Below are 23,477 nucleotides of genomic sequence, written 5' to 3'. Positions count from 1 at the left end.
AACATTTTGAATCTAAAAGCAGTTGAAAGCTGCTTAAGAGGTTGAGATGTTAAATTAATCAGAGATTATGGATTTCTGGGCAGATGAGATCAAGTGTTATCATGAATTCTTGTCATGTGACCCTGAAATTTAAAGTAATGTCACAGTGTGTGGTTGATATGTGTATAAGACAGTTATAAACCAATACTTTCAAATAAAACGAATGATATGTTATTATTTTTCTCTTGGTTTTGGTGACTTTTTTGTTGAAGGGAAATAGGCCACCCCAAAAATAATGTCTCCTACTCATTTCCATGGAAATTACAACAGATACAAAGACCACAGTAACACTATTTGATTCAGTAAGTTCTCAGCTACAAAACACTATTTTTCAGCAAAGTCACCACCATTAGCTATGCATTTTCACCAGCAATAAGCAATTTATCAGCCATGCTGATAAAAGCCTGCACAAGAGGTGACCCGCTGTTTCACAGCTGCTATAATGTCATTGTTGCTAGGAAAATATTGTTTTATCTTTCATTGGCCTGAATTAATAGAGGTTAGAAAGCACCAAATCCAGACTATGTGGTGGTTGTGGTAGGACAGTCCAGACAGGACTGTCAGTGTATTCCATGGTCTTTGAATTGGTGTGGGGCCTGGCATTATTGTGTTGAAAGAAATGTTGTCTTCTTCTCTTGTTTGACTCTGAAAGTTTGAGTCATCAGCTTAGTTAGCATCATGATAGAGTGGTCAGAGTTGGTGGTTTGTCCAGATTCCAGGAAATCTGGAAGGATTACCCATTTCTTATCACAACAGACAGTGCACATCATTTTATCCATATCAATGGGGAATTCACATACTGCCACTCCATGGACTGCTGTTTTGACTCTGGTTCATAGTGGTGACACTCACTGATGTTAATGATGCAATCCAGGAAACCATCACCTTCAGCCTTGTACTGGTTTCAATAGGTCCTGACAAACTTGCATACAGTATTCTTTCTGTTTCAGTAAGAGCATTCGTGGGACCCACCTGTGCAAACTTCATGATATTCTAATGTTGCCACCATTGTTTCCATCTCACTGAAGCTGATATTCAGTTCCGTACACAGTTCCCTAGTTGTAATTAATAAATTTTTGGGGTCAAGCTGCTTAAGACACTCTTCATTTTGTGGTATGAAAGCTGTGCATAGCTGTCCAGAATGTGTCTTGTATTTCACATCACTGTCACCACTGCTGAAATGCACCACCGCCTCACTGTGCTCATATCCACAGTTTGATCTCCATCAACATTCACCAAGCACCAATGAATGTCAATGGATTTATTCTGCATGGAGGAATTTAGTGAAACACCTTTGTTTCATATGCACTTCCATGTCAGTTGCCATTTTGTCAGACTGCCCCCCTGCTGCCATCTGTTATATGGCAACAAAATGTAATGGAATATTGGCAGGCGTGTTCAGCGTCTACTTTCATACTGTCAATATCCATTTCTTATGTCATGGACTAACATAGTCAAGCAAATGGCATTGCTTTTCAGAACAGTCTTCACATAGGAAAGTCTATGAATAACTGTATTGATTTGTCCTGAATGTGAAAAATCTCCACATTGCTTTAGTAGGAGCAGCTGCAGTTTTCCTGGACTTCAGGAACCTGGATTCAACACCTGGAGATGGAGTACTTATGGAATTCTTCCAAGCTGATGTGTAAGAACCCTGTCACTTGGGCTGTAATTAGGAACCGCAACAGGCTTGATTGTTTGTTCTGCTCCTCTCCCAGTGTGTTTCTACACACATCCCCAGCTAGAATAACAACTGACAATGGATGCTGTGTATGGGACTGAACTACTTTACATAAGGGAAAAATTACACTGAGAAATTTTTACATTTTTAAAACATACAGTCAGTAGTAAAAACCAATAAACAGTAATATATTTTCACTTCAGTGATGATGAAAGCTATAATACTAGTTTTGTTTATCAACGGAGATCTGACTTTTTGTTCTGTAGATACAGATGAATAAAAACTTGAGTTACACATTTTATTAAATAGAGAAATGTAACTGTTTTGTTCTATGGTCTAGAAGCACAGATGGCATGTAAAAAAAGGGCAGGTGAAGGAGGTTTGAACACAAATTTGTAACAACAATTAGTTGGTTGGCTTACAACGTGTAAGTAAGTGTCATGTGATATAGAAATATCATGGCCACGTGGCCCATTTGGGCTATGTATTGGATGTAAAATAGCAACTAAATGTCTGGTAAGCAACTACTTGTCTGTCTATAAGACATCTGGCTTTTTTCCTTATCTTGAGAGTAACTTGCTGCTATAGCCAACTGTTGTGTTTCTGGGACCTGTTTTATTTTCCAGCATAAAATGTAAGTATAATATGACACAAACCAATTTCCTCTTTTAGATTACTTCTTAAAATTTTTTATTTTCTTTTTCTTTTTTTTTTTGAACTCTGGTGCGGCAACTTCTGCTTCTTTTGCTACCCTTTTTGGCTGCCCTTACTACCAGTCTCCTGGCCAACTAGTTGGGTTGGTTTAATCATTATATTTGGTATAGATTTTCTGCCTTTAAAAGACCCAATACCTTTTCTTAATGGTGTTTTTATTAACACAGGCCAGGAAAAAATCATTGAATCATAGAATTGCTTGAGCTGGAAGGGACCTTTAAAGGTCATATAATCCATCCCCCTTGCAATGAACAGGGACACCTACAGTTACATCAGCTTGCTCAGAGCCCTACCCAGACTGACCTTGAATGTCTTCATGGACAGGGCAGCCATCACCTCTCTGGGCAACCTGTTCCAGTGCCTCACCATCATTACTGTAAAAATCATTTTTCTTATGTCCAATCTAAATCTTCCATCTTTTAGTTTGAAATTGTTTCTCCTTGTTCTATCACAACAGACCCTGCTAACGAGTCTGTCCCCTTCTTTCTTACAGCCCCTCTTTAGAAACTGAAAGGCTGCTCTTAGGTCTCCCTGGAGGCTTCTCTACTCCAGGTTGAGGAGCCCCAGCTCTCAGCCTGTCCTCATAGGAGAGGCATTCCACTCCTTGGATAATTTCTGTGGCCATCCTCTGGGTGCACTCCAACAGGTCCATGTCTCTCATGTACTGAAGACTCCACATCTGGATGCAGCACTCCTGATGAGGTCTACCAGTGCAGAGTAGAGGAGTGCGATCACCTCTCGACTTGCTGGCCACGATTCTTTTGAACCAGCCCAGGATGTGTTTGGTTTTCTGGGCTGTGATTGCACATTGCTGGCTCCTGTAGAACTCACCGTCCACCAGTATCCCTAAATCCTTTTCAGTGGGGCTGTGCTCTATCCTTTCATCCCCTAGCTTGTATTGACAGTAGGGGTTGCCACAACCCAGATGCAAGACCTTACTCTTGGCTTTGTTGAACTTCATGAGGTTCTCATGTGCCCACTACTGAAACCTGTCTAGGTCTCTCTGGATGTCATCCCATCCCTCAGGCATGTCGACCACACAACACAGCTTGGTGTCTTCAAAGCTCATAACAAAAGGCTTTCTGTTTCATGAGCCAAAATACAGCCATCTGAATGGTTTGGAGGTGGGAGACTGCAGCTACTTCTGTGTGTATTATACTGTCAGCAATGTCTTCTGGTGCTCTCCACCAGCCTGAAGTCATAAGGGTAATTTTCTTTAGATCCTTACGAATTTATCACCCTCCTGAGGAATGCTGAAGCATCTAGAAAACCAAAACAGTGTGGCATTCACTTTTTGGAGAGAGACACGGTGGAACAGTGAGGTACTGATCACAAGCTACAATTCTTCTTTCTTTTTTGAAATTGCCTTTCTAATAAGAGATGAATTGAATCCATTTCTCTATTTCTGAAAACCACTGAGCTACATTAAAAGTCAAGCCTTCCACTTATATTTTTTTTATTTTCTGTTTCCCATCTTCATATGTTTCATGATACAATCACTGACAGACAAAGAAACTAAACCTAAAGATCACTCTTTCCTATTTGTTTACCCAGGACTAGTTGGTATATAAATGTTAACTATTCTGGAGTAATGAAATGATCATATATTTCTCTTGTAAATTTTTGGGAGCTAGTTGACATATAATCTGGCATTCTGTTTGTGCAAAAAGCAAATTAGGTATTTTGTGATATGTCTTTTAGGATGAACTATGGAAAGAGCATTATTGCATGCAATTCTGGTAACAAAGAATGGAACATTTTGGGGTGGAATGAGTAATAATAATATTGACGGACAGAAAAAAAAAATGTACCTGTATATTTATATCTATAACAACAATTAAAAAATTGAAAATTCTTTTACTGTCCTCTCCTGATGATTTTTTTTTAGCCTTGAGCCAAGGTCCTTAGAATAGTCTTTTCCCCCTGCTATTCACTGGTGGGTTGTAAGGTTTAATTTAACTACAATATGAATATGGAAATACTGCATTTGGAAGCAATAACTCTCTTTCAGCAGTGCTAAAATACAGACCCCTGTAGAATCATGGTAAATTCATTCCTAAACTGTCACATAATTTTTTTCACTAATTATAGCAACTGAATTAATATTCTGAGGCAACAGAATATACGGAACTATTCAACTATATTATATACTCTATGGGTTTTCCTTCAGAAGGAAAGAGAAGCTATAGCTACAATAGAATAAAGTTTCTCCTCTCAGAACATGGAGTCCGTGGCATTTTTATTTGAAAATTCTCTCTTTGGTTGTTGTGCAATGGGAGGAGTTTTCACAGCAATTAAATTTAATCGAAACAATCATCCGTTTTCTGGATTTAAATTTAAATTTGTATGTTCACTTAGTTTTAAAGAGAGTATGCATTCTTATGTCCTTTAAAAGTGCATAATCTGATTTGGCGGGGCACATTTGTGGTGTCTCTGTGGTAAATTTTCTATTAAACTTATGTAAATGCTCCCATTCTTGAGAAAATAAGTCAGATGAGTTGGTCTGAGACATTCATTAAAGCCTACTCCAAAACATGTTTTATATGAAAAATGGCTTTGCTACTGAGAATGATTGGTATGTCAAGAATTTCATTTCAGGCAACATTTTTGTTATTAGAACAGCTTCTGTTGTCTACACAGGGGTTTTGTTCAGAAAGATATAATGTGAGATAGGAAAAAAGCATCCTTCCAGTGTTCTTATCTACTATGCAGTACTTCTATTGTAAGCATAGATAATAACAATTCTAATATTTTTTTTCATTTCCTCGGGTGCTGCTTCTTACATCTTATAATGGTCCTCATGATTTTACTGCTCCTTCTTTGGATGCTTGGAAAGTAATCAGAGCTTGTTTTGTGGTGAGCAGTGTACTTGTCTATTGATACCTTAGAACTGGAAGATGATCTTTCAAATCCCTTTTTAACTTTTTGTATTCCTATGTAAAATAGGAAGACAATCACATTAAAATGTTTTCCTTGTTGTTTCATATATCATTGAAGCTCGATACAACAATTTCTCATTTTTCTGTTTAGAAAAATTACCAGCTTTTGAAAAGAGAATAAGGAGGAAAAATGGCAGATAAGTCACAGCTTTTATTGACGTCAACCTCAAACTGTCCCAGCAACCAAATCATCCTTACATGGGGAAGAAAGTGAGAATCTGATTGAAGCTGATTCATTAAAAGGGCAAAGAAGTTTGGCAGAATAAACCCCTGTGCATTCTAGCTTGTCTTCAGATGTCAGGGGCTGGAGGTAACTTAGCTTAAATTCTGAGTGACGCCCCATCCAGCACTTTTAAGTCTGATCATGTTCAATACATGAACTATCTTGATTACAGATTCAGAAATAGTGCACTGCCCAATTAATCTAGTTACATTCTTATAGGCTCTCACAATCACCACAACCAGGAATTTGTCCACACCCAGAGAGAACTCTCACAGATACATTAAAGAATAGTACAGTTTATTAGAGCAACAGATTACAAATTCTTTTGCACTGCTGATGATAAATACACTGTCTGCAAAGCATTTGAAGTTCACCAAGAACATGAGTAATGTGGTGAACCACAAACGTGTTAAATCATGGAGTAACTCTATAGAGATTTCTAGGTTTCCCAGAGGAAAGCTCTTGGTACGCTAAATGTGCAAGGTTACATTGCTTAGGGAACTGTCATGGAAATAATTATCTACCATGTTCCACACTGGAGGTTGATCTTCTCTCAAGAGGTGGACATTTCAATAAGTCACCCCCAGTAAATGTTCCATATAACCCACCCTGAGGCTAAAATCACTCAAGCATTACAAAATTTAGAACTAGGGAAATCACATGCAGTCCTGATATGAAGATCAGAGCTTAAGAGGCTCTTGGGCTGCACAGTGTTTGAGTGGTAAGATGATTGACTCACAGTATTTAGCAGAACGGTATTGCAGTCCTGAGTAAGGCCTTAGGCATAACAGCCAGGCCAGAGGAAGCTGGAAGCAGGGAGGAGCCTACCATCACAAAAACAAAAGCAAAACCAACCAACCAAACAAACAAAAGATTACAGACCAATAATTTTTGCACTGGATTTCTATGGTTTCTGTTTAGTTTTGTTCTTGTTTGTATCCTGTTCTACCCTTTCCCTTTTGGATATGTTATTATTTTTCTTTCTCACACTTTTGTGTGTGTGAGTGTGTGTGTGTGCGTGTGTGTGCACTGATAACTAAATATTAAAATACTCTCAGAACAACTCCACAGGTGCCAGAGTCTGTGTAGGACCACAGGTTCCTTTGCATAGCAGATGTTTTTCTACATCTTTGTAGACATCTACTATATTTTATTACTACAGCGACTATTTTTAGACAACCCTTGTTTCCTGAACTTCAACTGCGTTTCCAGAGGCTGTTTGCATATGCAAGTAGCAGATAAAGTTAACATGTTAAGCAGCTGAGGCAGCTAAAACATGGGGATTATTCATAGAATGGTGTTTCCTCTCTCTCTCTCTCTCTTCCCCCTCCACCCTAAATTAAAACAGACAAACAAAACAAAACAAAACAAAACAAAACAAAACAAAAACCAACCAACCAACCAAAAAACAGAACCAGAAAATGGAAGTGTGCAATACATGCTGGAAGCATCTCAGCATCTGCTGCCTCTGACAATGGGCTCTTTGTCACCAGAATTCCACAGCTGTCAGATGTGATGCACCATACCACATCATCTGATTATATGGGCCCCACGGATCTGCTGTGAAAGCACCACTTTGTAGCTTACTTCAACAAGTGTTTTCTTCAAAATATTGTGCCATGGGCAGTAGGCTAGATTCTTGCAGCTTCTAAAAACACAGGAGCTGTTTGAACACCATCAGACCAGGCATACTACCAGCCAAGAAGACAAAAGGATTATGAAAAGGGAAACTGGAATGACCTCATTGCTCACTGTTCCTTCTGAGGTCATGGTTGTACTGGGCATGGAAGGACAACTAGCAGTTTTATGTTTGCCAGCTGAGGAGCAGAATGCTGTCTCATGATGCATCATGATGATGTCATGCTGCATCATGTCTTAATTACTCCTCTACCCTATCTCCAATCAATAGAGTTCTGTAATTTCCAACTACTTCTCTGCTTGCTTGTTTCTGAACGTCAACAGAAGGTAGAGTTGACACACACAGCAGCTGAAGCACTTAAAGAATCTGCAATAATTAGTGAAGGAAAATTATTATTGTTTGGGTTTGTACTTGATTATGTAAAGGTCAGCTCTCTTCTGCACGTAATCAGTTGTTTTTTTTTTTTGCTTTTGTTTTTAACATCTGTCAAACTAAAATAATTAATGAGAAATTAAATATAGAGGCAGCAATGTACAACATAAATGCACCAAAGATTGCAGAATCACAGAATGGTGAAATTGGTAGCAAATATTTGGATACCACCTGTTCCAAACCCTGTCCAAGCAGGATCACCCATAACGGGTTTCTCAGGTCCATGACCAAGAGGCTTTTTACAATCCCCAAGGAGAAGACTCCATGTCTCTTGACAAACTGTGCGAACATTTGGTTACTCTCACAGTGAAAAAGTATTTCCTAATGCTCAGATGCTATCTCTCGTGCAACAGATTGTGCCTATTTCCTCTTGCCCTGGCAGTTAAAATGAGTATCATAGTCTACAGTGAACCAACTAGATGGTAGTCAATTCATGTCTTGTTCTCATGTCTAACTGAAGCACGCAACACAGAAGAGTCTTTGGTCCATTTCAGGGAAAGAAAGAAGTGAATCTCACAGTTTGTGAAATATTATCCTCAGTCAAACAGGCAAGCATTTGTTTTTCTTCCATATCTTAGGCTTCAAACTCATCAATCTCAGCAGTGAGTACCACACAAATCTTTAAAACTGGCAGTGGACAGGACCTGCTGTTTTTAATTATCTTTCAACTTAAGCCGTTTTTCTTTAAATTATTGTTACAGCTACTTAATTTTCTTCCCTAGTGTCACAGAGTTTGGAATTACTATTATTATTATTATAGCTGTTTCTTCTTGTTTGCAGGGTAAAAATAATAGTGAGACTACAGCAATTTGTTACTAACTGCAGGCACCAGGCCCTCACGACGTCATAGCTACGTTGCATCATGTAGAATGTTGGCAGTGGCTAAGTCACAGGGGTGATATGGGATGTTAATGGTTAAAATTTTGTAACACTTTTAGGAAATCCAACATATGTGTACAGACTGGGAGAAGAACTCTCTGAGAGCAGCCCTATGGAGGAAGACTTGGGAGTTCCAGTGGATGAAAACCTTGATGCAAGCCAACAGTTTGCACTCACAACAGCCATCCCTATTACTCTGGTGAGCTGATATGTGGGATAAAGCCAGGTTCTTTGCTCAGTGTATGGCAGAAAGTTGAGAAACTGTGAGCAGATATTGATATAAAAGAAGTTCAGACTGCATGTAAGGAGAAACTCATGAAGACAGTTAAACAGTGGAGCCGGTTGTTCAGAGAGATTAAGAAGTCTCTATCCAGACCCAGATGGGCAAATCACAACCTGACCAGAACTCAAATCTAACCGTGGTTCAATAAGAATGTTCAGCTAGAGATCTTGTGATGTTCTTTCTCACCTGAACAGTCTTTCTTTCCAAACGGAATTGAACATATGATTCTCTTGAAGAAAAGTGATGGGTGGTTGCTGTCATAAAGGAAATTTTCATCTCAGTGTTTTAGTCTTCAACTATAAGTCAATTAAATTTCTAATATTCATTCTAATATCTTCAGATCTTCTTTAAAATATTTTTTTTTTCTCATCACTGTCAAAAGTAAGTCTCTGTGATCTAGAAAGCTCTGGAAGACTCTTAATATTTTTGTGTATGTATGTTTATTTGTTTTGATTTTTTTTTTTATCTTGAATTTAGCACTATGTGAGTTTGACAGTTCTATGTGCTAAGGTCTTAGTTTTCTATGACAACAAAGCCTAGTTCTCCACTTACAGTATTTAGTATTTCTTACCCTGACTCCAGTACAATAGAAATATTCTATCCACCTGAATATATGTATCTTATTCAGAAAGTTAATAGTAGCTAATGGTCAAACAGAAAGTGGAAAAAAAGGTCTCAAAACCATGGCTTGACTGACTGAACAGAGCAGCAAGATGTCATGTTCAAGGATTGCTTTTCTGTCAACTTGCCCTGTGTTCCACTCGTACCCCAAACAGAAGAAATCTCCTGAGCATCCAGCTTTAAATTTGCTTTTTCTTGCTCTAGATCCTAATCTAAATTCAAATCTTTACTTCTTAGTTTTGTTATAGGCTTAAATGGCCAAATTTATATACGTAATAACATCTCAATTTAGACTGAATAAATTATTATTTTTGTTTTAACAATTTGTTAATAAATGCTTAACGAAAAGCTGATAACCCATGATGATAACCCATAGAAGTAAACTTATGCTGGATTGTTATGACCTTTGAAGTGCTAACATTCTTCAAAGTATGCAAGGAAATACTGTTGTGAGATGCTTTTTATACATATTTATCTGCCTAGGACATAATAAAGATGTCACTTAAAACAAAAGAACACAAGCAACAGCAGAAAGTTCCCTTAATCTGTATAGCATATGTATCTGGTGTCATTAATGTCACTACTTTCTTCTTTCAATTTACTTTAGTTTTGCTGTGGAAGAATAATATTGTTGCAGTCTCCATACTACCGGCATTTTTGTTGGGAAGTCCAAGCTGTATCCTCCCTTGGCCTTTATTTTTTATTGTCATGTGGCAATGGATTTGAACAGTACTCAGCTGAGATTAAAAATAACTTTACTTATGTAGTGAATTGTTCACCACCCTCATTTAATATGCAGAGTTGTTATTAAAGAATATAAAGTGTACAATAACTCTATGTATAATTTCAGAAGTTGATACAACTCCTGCTACTTCTGAAAATAAAATTTTGATATTTGTATTTCAACTGTTTTACTAATCTATGATATTGATAAGTTATTTAGAAACAAAACATAATAGAAATCAGATATGAACAGAAGAGTTTTATTTGCAGATCCTTTTCAAAGGCATTCATAGAAAGAAGATGTCAAATTTGCTAAACAAAAAGATATTTAACATCATTTTATACATCCTATCTCCAAGTGTTTCTTCAGAAGGACCCAGGTATCCCATAGGTCCTGTATTATTTGCAGATGCCTCAGATATTCTAAAACGGTATCTAAAATGACTCTAAATGCTTATGAATTCAACTCTGATTACTTTTTGCACTCCTGATATTATTCTACACTAAATTAAGTTTTAATGAAATTTAAGTTAAAATGTCATTAATTGTATTCTAATTTTGTAATAATTTTTTCATGATACTGTGTTGTTTTAATCTTCTCAAGATACAGAAACTTAAAGAAAACTTTAAAAAAATTAATATGTGTATTTTGTACAGCAGTAAGGCAGAAGAGGCTGATGTGTGGGGCCCACAGAGCTGGTGTGTAATACTGGCGGGCATTTGAATGCATAATCTAGTGTAGTAACCAGTGCTAACTGTTGTTTCTCAATGAAGTTCAGATAACATAAAGCATTTTAAGAGGCTTATTACAAAATTTTTTCAGTAAGTTTTACATATTTTTAATCCTTTCAGATTTGTTTCCTTGATTTAAACTTTTTCCTCAGGCGGATGTATGAGGACAAATGATCTTGTTTATGATGTACGCAACCTGCTGACTTAGACTCACTTTATTTGCATAATGACATTCTTACTAAATAGTGAAATCTTAATAATAAGTACTAAGACTTCTGTCTATTCATCCAAATAGAAAAACTTTTACCATTCATTGGCTTACCTTTAATGGATCAGTGTTTGGAGGAAGAGCTGATATTTAGCACCTCAAAATACCCTTAATTCCCTATAATTTTTGAGCTGTTTCCTGTGGTTCGTGAAGAAGAAGTAAATGATGCATCTAAGTGCAATTTAGAATTCATTATCCTCTCCTTCTACAGGCCACCACAAATTAGCCAGTAGAGGCCAATGTCAAATTGTAAGGGAGCTTGGCAGAATACTGAGAGTAAGAACAATTACCTAACTTGGAATAAACAGTAAGAGGTTTGCTTAATGAAGAATATACCTTCTTAGATCAATTTCAACTCTCCTGTACATGGGCAGAATTTTGGGTAATGCATTGAATATGTATAGCCAGAAAGGAATGCTTTCCAAACTAATTTCAGTCATAAGAGTTTGAGGTTTTGAACAAGCTGCCAAGAAAAGAGCATTTCCCTATAGGATTTTTAAGTTGTCTCTGAAAGTGTGGATAAGCTGTAGTATGTACTGCATATAAATTAGCAACAACATCTAAAAGCAATGGATAAGAAGCCATTTTTAATGGTAACATTTATTTTATCAGGAAAGCGCTATCTCAATTGTCAAAAAGCTCATATTTTACTAATAATTTTAGCAAAATGTTTTAATTTTCCTGTGCTTTTTGCAGAGTAAAACTGAAATGAGTTATTTATAGTCAAGATTTACCCATCTTAGGTAAAAGCCAGCCTAATAGAATTATGCTTTTGTTTCACTGACCACTGCGCATTCCAAGGTGTCCCAGATGAAGCAAAATAAATACACAGATAGGTAAGTTGCAGTTTACTACCAGGTGTGAGTCTTTTTCTTCCGAGCAATAAGAAACAAAGAAAAGCAACAAGACTGAACAGATGAAAAGAGTCTCTTCTTAGTACAGTCTTCTGTATTAGGTGAAGAAATTCACAACTGTGTATTCCTTGGTGGCTCCTTTGGTTGATGCTGTTGATAGTCAGAGTGGCTGGCTGCATGGGTGGCAGCGGACAGATCCTGAATGCAGTGCTGGCTTGGTGATGGCATCTTTATGCAAAATTTGTGTGTCTGCATTTACCATTGTGTAATCTGATGATACCACACAACTTTATGTGTCATGTAAGCTTGCAATTACCAAGCAAGCACAGTGGTGCAGTCTGGCTGTAACACCACAAGTCAGCTCACAGCAGAATAAGATTGTCTGTGTTTCTTTTCATCTTCATATGTCTCATGAGAATCTATAGGCATGCCTGCAGCAGAGGGTGCAGACAGCCTGAGCTCCAATAGATTAAGGAGTAACAAGAGACAGGATGTGAATTTGCCAGTCAGCAGATGCGTGGTTGGACTTCCTCACCATCATCCTGCTAAGCACATAGTCATTCAGAAACATTGCTCCAGCATGTGGGGCAGTACTTAATAAATGGTGAATAAAAAGGCTACATTTATCTGCTTACTCTTCTATGCTATGCATTTATTTTGAAAACTGTGCCTTTCTGTGCAAATCTTTGTTCACATACAAAAAGTATATGAGCAAGCAGTAACCTATTCAAATCTGAGTAATGTTTTAGAACATCAAAGGAAAGTATTTCAAGAGCAAAGATTGACACCTGTCATGTTAAAACAACAGAAAAACTCTACAGTAAAATATCTATTTTGATTGTTTTGCTTTCAGTCTTTGAATACACATAAATTTTTCAGAGTAGTACTTTTTGTAGAGTGTCTTGAAGTTAACATGCTAAGAGAGTAAAATGTATGCTTTGTATGCTTTGTACGCTTTTCTTTCCTACCCAGGAGTCTTCTGACAGCCACCTGATGCCAGCTACATTTTCAAATGTCCTGTCTTCTCCTTATTGCAGATAATTAGAAGCATCTGCTTCATTCTGAAAGTGCATGCTTGCATGCTTATAGCTGAAAACTGTGATTACATCATATCCAAACATTTCTCAATCTTCCCAGTTTCAATATTTCTTAGCTCCGATAATGTACTAGTGTAAGGAGTTTGTTACTTTAAGTGGTCTTTCCTTGATTTATGTCAACTTGAAGAAATTGCACAACTGCTGTAATTTTCAAGTCAATTCTTTCTCTGCTTGTCACCTGTGAAATAAAGATTATATGCTTTCCAAAAGAGACTCAGTAGCTGGTGGTCAGCGATAGGTTCCTCTGCCATTCCTGAAATCTTGTAAGCATTACAACTTGGCTCACACAGCAGCAGCAGTTTTGGGGTACAGGAGAACCTCAGTTTCTACAAAGCCAATGAGTCTAGTGCGCAGTTCAATGCACCCTGAGGCAGAGACTAGGAGTTGATCTGATTCATTCCCTCCATTACCTCTGAAGAGACCTCAGATGCCTGTCTCTGTAACAGTAACATCTAGCAGATAGCTATAACTGGCTGTCTGCATTTGCAAATTACACACCTCCCTGAATCCCCTGATATCATTTCCATGAAAGGGAACTGCTATTGTAGGAGTTAAAGGCACTGTACACGACTGCTTGGGGAGATACAGTGGGAACTGGCTGACACTAGGGGATTTCCAAATATTTCTTCCCACTCCTGGGCACTTTTCTATGAAACAAACATGAAAATGCCTTTTCTATGCTCCTCTTATAATTCATAATCCTTTCTACCACCTTCCCATTCTCTTTAAACCATTATCATTTTGAAGCTACCAGTACATGCAGAGTTGCTCCTCCTTGTCCACTTCCAGATTTCACAGTTACAAACAGCAATATGGAGCATGTCTGGGAAGAGTGATACTGTAGTCTGAATTACACAACAGGTATCCCTTTTCAGCAAGCATCTAAGCCCTGCTTCCCATCATCTTGGAGGTCCTCTCTGTTTCCTCCACCATTTTTGTGCTATCTGCCTTTCTTTGACTTCTTTCACTTAAACACTTCCTTTCATGAGTGCCACAACTCATCTTCTAATCCCCCATGCTCTACGGGGCATTCCTTTGTAGCCAACATTTGCTGACATAATTTTCCCTTGTCTTGAAAATAATGTGTCCATTGTGAACTTATTCCTGCAGAGAATATTTTTATAAAATAATATTTGTTAAAACTACCTACCAGATGGCAGATTGCAACAAGTATCTTCTTTCTGTGGTGATATTTGCCAGCAGTCATGTTTAGTGATGCTGCGCTGGGCCAAGGAAAGCTGGCTCAATGAATGCTGTATATTCCTAAGAGCTGCCTGATCCATGTAAATCAGCCAGGGCAAAAAGCTTTCTGCTTAGGAAGGGTATGTCTGCACAGTAAGATGCATACAGATGCAGTGAATCTCTAGTCTGGAAACTGTGTACTCTGCATGACATTATATTTCTTTGGAAGGCTGGAAACTATGTCAGCTTGGCTATTTGCTGTCCACTTAAGAGGGTTTCTGGTGGGGAAAAAAAAAGAAGCATCAGTTTACACAGTGAATCTCAGTATAGTTTTGCTTTGATATTCTTTCTGTGCTACTTAACAGCTCAGTTGTCCATTTCCAGCTTTAACTGGATACTCAATGACATTTTCTGTTCAGATCTTTCTGTGCTGTTGAATGCTCTTTTGTCAAAAGCATAAGCAGGTCTGGCAGCCAGTCTTCTGAGAAGTAGGCTAGCAGTAAGTTAAACGCATTTTAAACTTCAGTGCATCAGACTCTCAAATGGCATCCACAATTTGAATACAGAAGACATTGCAAAAACCAGATTCCAGGACTGCTGGGGCCAGGTATGGGATCTGCTCAGAGGTGGTGGAGAAAAAGCAGAGTTAGAACTGCAGCCCTCATCCACTCGTGAGCCTGTCAATCACTCCTACTTTTCTTTTTTGACAACTTTTGACTTCACTAATAGTTGGCAGGATCTGATCACAGGTGATATTTTCTTTATACTGTGAAAGTCAGTATAACCCAAGCACGGTGTTTAATGACTAAACGGCTTTTCTTGCATAACACCTCATTCTTGTAAATTAATCATGTCACAACAGACTCACTCTAGGCTAACTCAGCGTGCCATTTTAACTCATTTTCCATGTTCTGAATGTGGAAACATTAAATCTAGGTCAATATTTTCAGTAAATTCAATAAATTATTCACTGAGTCAATTATTTTCTTGGGATTTTTTTGTACCGCAAATTTTCAACTTCATACCACAAAAATATTTTAACATTCAAAGAAGGAAAATATTCTTTCCTTGCTAAGGAATCCCACAGGCATGCATCTTAATTCTGAATTTAATATCACTGGGCATATCGCAGCAGGTGGCAAGTGAATTTCAAGCCACTACATTTGATAATTATTATTCTGAGATGTCCTTGTGTCTATTTCAGCTTATTCATGAAGTCAAGGTGAAAATCCTCCATTAATGCAATAAAATTTGTATATTCCTAGAAACAAGATGTCATTAAGTAATTTGTCTAACATTGGTTGTTGGAAACTGTAATATAGCTTCTGATCACTTGTCTGGTCTTGTAAATCAAAATGTGCTCGTTTTGATTAAGCAGTTATTTTTGTTGCTTACTTACTTCCATTTTGATGGAAGCTTACAGGTAGGATTATTAAAAAAAAAAAGTAAAAAAAAATTAGAGTTAAAAATGATAAAAATCTCCTTTATTTATTAGAACTATAGGCCTTTTACAGAAGTGAACTGCAGGAAAAAGTTGCATGAAAGATATAGACATCTGACATACAAAGATGAATAAGCAGTTCTAGCAATAAGTTCTGGACAGATGAAAGGAAGGCAGGAACACAAGTAGGATGCAAAGAGATGGTTTGGAGGGCACACTGGGAGGCCTGTCAACATGGGGAGGGGCAGATTTAGACACAATGTCATGAAAAATTCACAAAACTCTACCACTTTAGATTAAAAGTTAAAAGGAAACCTTCCGGTAAAATCCTGTCAAAGCTGACATGCTTGGCGTGCTCATGCATCTCAGCAGCTGTACTGGTAATGAATGATTTGAGCTGAGATGCTGCTGAAGAAGTTTCTGTCATATTGGCCAGCTGATGCTCATTGGCTGTGGCAGATGTTGTTAAACTGGCAAACATGTCCCACTCTGCCTGTCAAGTTTATCTTTCCTTTTCTCTTACGTGTTCCATTTCCTTTTCATCACTGTCACATCCATCCCCCAAAACAGGTCCTCTTCTTCAGTTGCAACCTTAGCAAAAATTCAGCGTGTCAGGCATGCAGGACACGAATAGAACCTCTGCTTCCACTTACTTCCAAAACTAAAGCTTTTCCCTTCTCTTCATCCTTGACCTGTTAATGATGGTGGTGAAAGGAGTAAACTGTTAGTGCTGCTCCACTGCATTTGGCTTTGAAATGTTCAGCATTGTTAGAGCTGTAACTATTAATGGGTATTTTAAAAACAAAAGCCATTGATGTTGTGCATTATTTTTTCATAGCTTTAGTTCTGATGATGAAGGAACTGCTAGAAAGAACAGAGAGACTGCTTTCAGAGTCACACTTGGATGTGTTTAACTAGCACTCTTTATCTCTTAGTTGGACAAATTCAAGAGCCCTGTTTGTTTTTAACCAGTTTTCCACATAGTTTGACTAATGTACAGAGAAAAGAGAAGAGACATACCAACTATGTCCTAATAAAATTATACACTGAAGAAATCAGAACCTGTGACTTTCTTAGTCATTTCTCCAAGTCTTTTTCTCCAAGCTATTCTCTCTCAGGAGTTATCTAATTACATAATATTTTATACAATAAATGCAAGCATTGTACTTTGTTGGCATATCTTACATCTCTCTTAGAAAAAAACTAATTAGACCATATTTTCCACGTACAGGATGAATATGTGCTATCTAAACTAAGATACATGGGGTTGAATGTTATGGTGATTAACAGTGAGTTGGTGCACAGTTTTATATGTGAAATTTGAACTTCAGTGATAACAACACTAATGACGTACATACAGTGTTTTCCATTAACCCACTGACATTTTGAGATAGTGAACTATTAGCTTAAAGGTGTTTCTCTCTCTTCAGAACTAAGGCAGTAAGTCCATACATTGTCCCTAATGTTGTCTCCTTCATAACTGCCACCCAAGTGCTTCCATAGTGCAAATTTTAATCTATAAAATAAGTAAGCAGACACTAGTTCAATCCAAGCTGTGGACATGTCATGAATCACATGACAAACAGTATAGTTTCAAGCACATTTACAAAGCAGATTACTGTGTTTAAATCGCATAAAAGGTTGGGCTTATTCTAAGTTCTGTATTATGTTTAGCATTTGGAATTTTATTACAAAGCAACATAAATAAATCGGAAGTTAGCCCTTGTGTCTCTGCTTAACTGGAAAAAGACTTCAGCACACTACAGCTTATATGACAGGATCATTTCCTGTCACAGGACTGTCCCACCAATAAACAGAGAGCAACTGGGAAGGTCAAGAATGACAAATTAAATCCCTGAAATACTTCTTTTCAAGATCAGAACAGGAAGTGATGAGAACAGCCATTTACTTTTATTCCAAGCATTTCAGCTCTAGGAAAATGAACAAATACAGTGTGAGTGGTATTGGCAAGCAGTGAGTCATTGATTCCCTTTGTTGATTAAAAGTATAGAAGAATCCCTCAAGAAGGAAATAAACTCTTGAAAAGGAGCTTTGCCTCTAGCAGGGGCAAAATATGAGGCACACAGTCCTTTTGTTGCTGCAGCTCTGTTGCTGTACCTGGTCCTGTGGACCACTGCAGTATTATTAATTTAAATATGTAAAGGAAAAGAAATAGTCAGGGAATTATAGATATTCAACTCCACTTTCCCTCTAGCCCCTTTTAATTTAGCTTTGTGGTGTCTGATTTGGTGTTATTACTACCGTCTCCTGATTTCACTGACTCAGACTGCTGAGTGCTGCATAATTCTTGCTTTATCTTTTAGAAATATAAGAAAGCTATAGGTGCAGTTTCTTAATGGCATAACTTGTGTGTAAAGATCCCTCTTGATGTTTTCTTGCCTTTAGCTTGATGCAAAATGAACAAATGCAGCATCCTGCTACCCAGTGCTTGCTTCAGGCAAAAATGAGAAGCTAAGTGGTGAGCCTACTGAGCTTAGGGCCAAAAGAGATGGTTCAAGAACCAACTTGCTGTTGTTACCAAGTTGCCTCATGAATAGTCAGCTGAAAGTGCATGGTAGCAGCAGTATATTGCAGTATAATCCTTTTACTGCTCCCTAATGCTCCGAATTGGCACTGAGGAACCCCAGTGAAGAAAAGGTACTGCTGCAAATGTGGATTTTCCATTCATTAATCTCATTTGCAACTTTGAAATTCAGATCAGACCACCAGATTATCCTGTTGGATCTTTCTCAGTCTGTTGAACTGGGAAAAAAAAAAACAAAAACAAAAAGGAGTTTTTGGTCCAACTCAGGTAGAGTGGAATGGTACTTTTCTGTGTGATTTCAGAACTGTCTAAGTAATGTGAGATTCCAAATTTAACATGGGGTTTATTTCTTCCACAAAAGAGTGTTCAATGTTGCTGGTCTTTTGAGCCTTCCTGTGTGATGGAAAAGTAGTGAAAAAGTAACTGGAAACAGCCAAAAAGAAAAACTTGTCCCAGAGAGAAGGGGTAAACAGTGAAGGAGGAAGAGGAAATATCAAAACATAGGTTGTGCTGAAAGTAATACTTCCTGTTTATTTCCATGGAAACTACTACAGATACAGAGAGCATAAGAATAACATTTGATAGAGAAAATTCTCAGCTGCAAAACACTGTTTTTTAACATGGTTGCCACCATCAGCCAATTTGCATGGATTACGTGATCAAGGTTCTCTTTGTTTTGTGGTGTGATAGCTGTTCATGACCATCTAGAACATAGCTTGTATTTTACATCACTGTCACCACTGCTGAAATGCACCACCCCCTCCACCTCACTGAGCTCACATCCACTGTTTGGTCTCCATAAACATTCAGCAAGTGTCAGTGAATGGCAGTGGGTGCAATTGTTTCTGCATGGAGGAATTCAATGACACACTTTTGCTTCGTCTGAACTCCCATGATAGATGCTGCTTTGTCAGACTGCCTCACTGCTGCCATCTGTTGCACAGAAACAAAACTTAGAGAACACTGGCAGGAATGTTCAACTTCTACTGCCATATCATCAACATCTGCCTCTGACATCATGGGTAAAACAAATAAAGTAGGGGCATTACTTTCAGAGCAGCTCTTGTATAATCAGTTGTGGAGTAGACTTCTTCCAAACTTATGTGAGCATGACTGGTCAGTCAGTTTGATCTCAGATTTGTTGGAAGCACAGATCCTAACCCATCATTCACTGAGAATACACTGGTTTTCTTACCTTGACAGCACTTTTAGAAAAGTCAGCATTTTACTTGGGGAAAGGTTTACTGATGCTCTTGAATACTGAAGCCTTGCCAAAAGAGGAACCTTAGGTTTCTTGTTTTTCTTAGCCTCTGACTCCTTGTAATGTCACCTATCATCTTTCAAAATTCTACATTTTTTCCCCTAAATGTGACTTTTTGATTAGTGCTTTTTTCCCTTCTGTCTTGTTGCTTTAACATTTTTTCTCCTTCACATTGAAGAAAGTTTTCTCTTGTTGTTTCAGCACAGCTGAACAACGTTTCACTTTGTATTTCAGCGGTGTGTTGCATTTAATAGGAGATATTTCCAAAAGGGTTGAGGGTCAGACTTTCAAGTTTGCAGCACTTAATGGCTACATATGGTTGAGCTGAATGCTGTAAAAATTCCCTGCTTCTTAGCACACTGAGCATGGTCATGCAACACAATGCACTTCTGCATTACAGATTCCTGAAGAAAATTGTGGTGAGCAGGAGCAGCAGTTTGAAGATTTCTGTGTCAGGGTGCCTGGGCTTCATGATTTTGCACCTCCCAAGGCAATTCAGGTCAATACTGCCTTGACATAGTAACATTGTGCCTTCCAGGTGGGGAACTTGAATTAAACTTTATAGCTAATATGGAATAAGCCCATTTTCTTCTCAGTCTCCTGCATATTTTAAAAGAATCTGGCTTCTGTAACAATGTTCACTTCCCTAAATCCCTCCTTCTAGTCTTGAAGGCTGCACAACAGTTGTGTGTCACTGTAATTCACCAGTACCCTAAATCTACATACCTGGCTTGTAGTTCATGTCTACTATAATTATCATTTTGCTGAACAATGAAAATAAAATATTATATTGGTAGATAAGGATCAAAGTCATGACCTTTAAAACAAAAGGAGAATTTTCTGATCCAAATTCAGTGCCGAAATGAAGTTCAATTTTGGGAAGTTTTCCTTATAACTTGCTGGAAAATACATGAATTTCCATGAATACATGAAAAATACATTTGTAGCACCTTGCAGTGGACACACTGTCCATGACAGATTTTTCATCTCATATTCTGAATTTTGCTTATTTTTGCTGCTTTGTTTTTAGCATAATGTGTCCACAATTACAAGCAAGAACTAAGAAGTTTATAAATCATCTGACATTCTAACAGTATGCTGTTTTCTGACTTCAGATGACTCATTGTCATATTCATTAACTTGTTCATCTATTAAATAGAACATGCTCTACAGCAAGTGACCCACTTCATTTTCAGTTTTCTTTTTGCCTTATCAGAACTTTCTAGTCTGACTTTCTCTCATCTGAGTGTGAAAGGTTAATATCTTAGATTTAGATATGTAACAAAATTGGGCCAGAGCAACTGCTAAATAAACACTGCAATTATAATTTTGCAACTTCATCACTTCTCCTATCTTTCTATAAACAAAAACTTTCCTTCGAGGTTTTGACACAGTTCAATTCTGGGCTAATAACATTTATTGTCAAATTCAAATAGTTCTGAAGTTATGAGTAACAAGATAATTATCACAGAGCTCTATTGAAATTTGTAGGTATTTTGTTCAAATTGGAATACTTGATAACATGCTGACACAGAATATAAACACAAAGCACATTTTCATGTTAGATATTCTTGTAGAATAAATATATCTTGATTAGCACACATGGATGCAATGTAATCATCAATGCCACTACAAAACGTACACTTTGGTAGTGTTAAGATTATTGATGTTTGGCAACCTCTAAAACTACTTTAATATTTTATAGTAATAGTATTGCATTGATTTCCTTTAGGTATTTCTTTCCTCTGTACTGAGCTTGTGAATCTGCTACAGGTTCTTTGCCATATATATCCAACACCTGTTCAAGATTGTTGTACTTTTCCTTTCATTCCACACATTGTTTCTTCAGCTCTCACTCTTCTCTTCCAATAAGGCCAGCATAAATGATTTCTGAGGCCTTAAAGGCTATGTAAAATGTCTCGATGACAAAGTAATGAACACTCTTTGTAACTGGAGACAGCACAAGTATTTATTGCTAAGCAACAAAGACTGATGTCAATGAGTTTTGCCAAATGCAGATGGTGAGTAGGTTTGTTGAAAAAATGAAATCACACTAACATAATTCTTTACAGTGGGTTCTAATATAATAGAAATGAAATGCACTCAGCTGGTCAGAGTGAAGGGCTCCACAGAGAGAGATGAGGTTAATTTAATAATAGTTTCTGCTGGCTTGGCCTTATTTTAGGGAGTTGCTCATATGTGAGAGTACTCCTTAACTGTCTCTTCTGAAATATCAACAAGAAAAGACTTAAGGAAGGAGTCTTCTACAGAGCCTCCCTAAAGTGCCAGTCTTATCAGAATCTGTCATCCAAAATGTTATTGAGAATGAGGAAAAGAAGGAATTTCTGGTACCTTCTTGGAGGGGATGGGAGGATGGTTGTGTTTGGAATATGCAGGTACAGCATTACTGGTCATTTTAGCTTCCTACAGAGAAAACAAGTTTTAGTCCTGTGCAGTGAATGCCTATGTATTCTTTTTCTGAATAACTCACCAGGTATGAGAGGTGGGCTGAGATTAATGATTATGTCACTGCAAAGCTGAATGTGTGTCCTACAGGGAATGTCCACCACACTCCTTTTATCCCTGTGTGAGACCAAATTTGCTGCAGTGAAGAAAATGCTCATTTATCTGCTTTGAGAACACTGATGAAACAGCAATCTTTATGCATATTCTTTAGGCAGAGCTCACTGTCAAAATCAGATGCAAATTTTTCTTATTCCCAGAGAGGATAGACAAAAGCAGACTTTAGTCCCAAACCGTGAGACATTCTACCTCTCACAGTGTTCCGTTTGATCTGAAAAAGACGAAACTAAATGACTTTTGGCTAGCACTTAAAGACAGTGCAGAAAACAATCTAATCAAATTTAATCAATCAAATGGTTAAAACCCTTGATCACAACTTTCTCTAGGAAGCAGCTTCCTCCTTACCTGGAAGCAGTCTTACCCATGTACTTCGCTCATCCTCTCAGAAACAACCTGCTTGTATTTAACTTGACTGATCAATTCTGCTGCCCAGCTCCCAGACATCCTTCATCTTCGGTTCATGGAGGATCAATGCCTAGCCCAAACTCCTTGGTCTTTGGTTCTTAGCTGAGTAACATGGAAAGGCTGGCACTTTCCTGGATTCTCGGCCTCCACAGTGAGTCATCCTTGCTCATTTGTACCAATAATAATATTGGCACAGGGGCTGGAACGCTAGCCCATAGAAGGATAAGTATGTGAAATGGTTTCGTGATGGCCATAAATTAAAATATACACCAACGAATTCAACAGGCCTTCATCTTGTTATAAAAGGTGGCCTAATTTTCTTCTAAGCAAAGATGCTACATCTTGGGCAGCTCATTAAACAAGTCTCTTGCATGTGAATGAAAAATGAAATGTGTATGAAAATTACTATGTTAGCTTTACTGAAAGAAAATTCACCCATAGCTCATATGGTGCTTAGCTTAGCAGGAAAAAAAATATTTTACTTGAAGTTATTTTTATTTCTGTTAGTTGTTTTAGGCAACCAGCCATATCATGTCAACCAGCCACAGCAGAAACATATGAGTGGCTGTTAAATTAGAATTAGGTAAATTCACTTGACAAAAATGGTAAGTTTGAACAGTGATTGTATCTGGGAAAAATTTTAGGAAAGGCTATAATTTTTTGCCACTCGACATGTTGGTATTTTTTGGCTTTTTTTGGGTTTGGATCCAGTTGTTCAGATTAAGTTTTACTGTTCGTAAACATCTGCTAGTGAGAATAAATTACTTCTCTGAGATTGAGGTATTCAAGGATTATTCACTTATGCAGTTTGTTACTGGATATTTGCCCACCTGGTATTCAATCAGGCAAGGAAAAATAGAAAATAACTAATAAAAGAAAGTGGTAGTGACAGCTTGTACTAAACAATACCAGCTGAGAATTTACTTCTTGGGGTTT

The 23,477-nt window shown here is 37.6% G+C and overlaps 1 long non-coding RNA gene across 1 annotated transcript in view; it reads left to right on the top strand.

Annotated features, from left to right (window-relative positions):
- The first annotated feature begins 8,555 nt into the window (after positions 1–8,555).
- LOC104909914 overlaps positions 8,556–23,477 on the top strand; it is a 25,040-nt gene continuing 10,118 nt past the window's right edge. Inside the window, exon 1 of the long non-coding RNA XR_792681.2 lies at positions 8,556–8,745. This is a non-coding gene — a long non-coding RNA (uncharacterized LOC104909914). The remainder of the gene's footprint in view (positions 8,746–23,477) is intronic.

Source organism: Meleagris gallopavo, chromosome 2, assembly GCF_000146605.3.
Source record: "Meleagris gallopavo isolate NT-WF06-2002-E0010 breed Aviagen turkey brand Nicholas breeding stock chromosome 2, Turkey_5.1, whole genome shotgun sequence".
Lineage (NCBI taxonomy): Eukaryota > Metazoa > Chordata > Aves > Galliformes > Phasianidae > Meleagris > Meleagris gallopavo.
The sequence above is the reverse complement of the archived record's forward strand: the minus strand, read 5'-3'. Positions and strand labels throughout refer to the sequence as shown.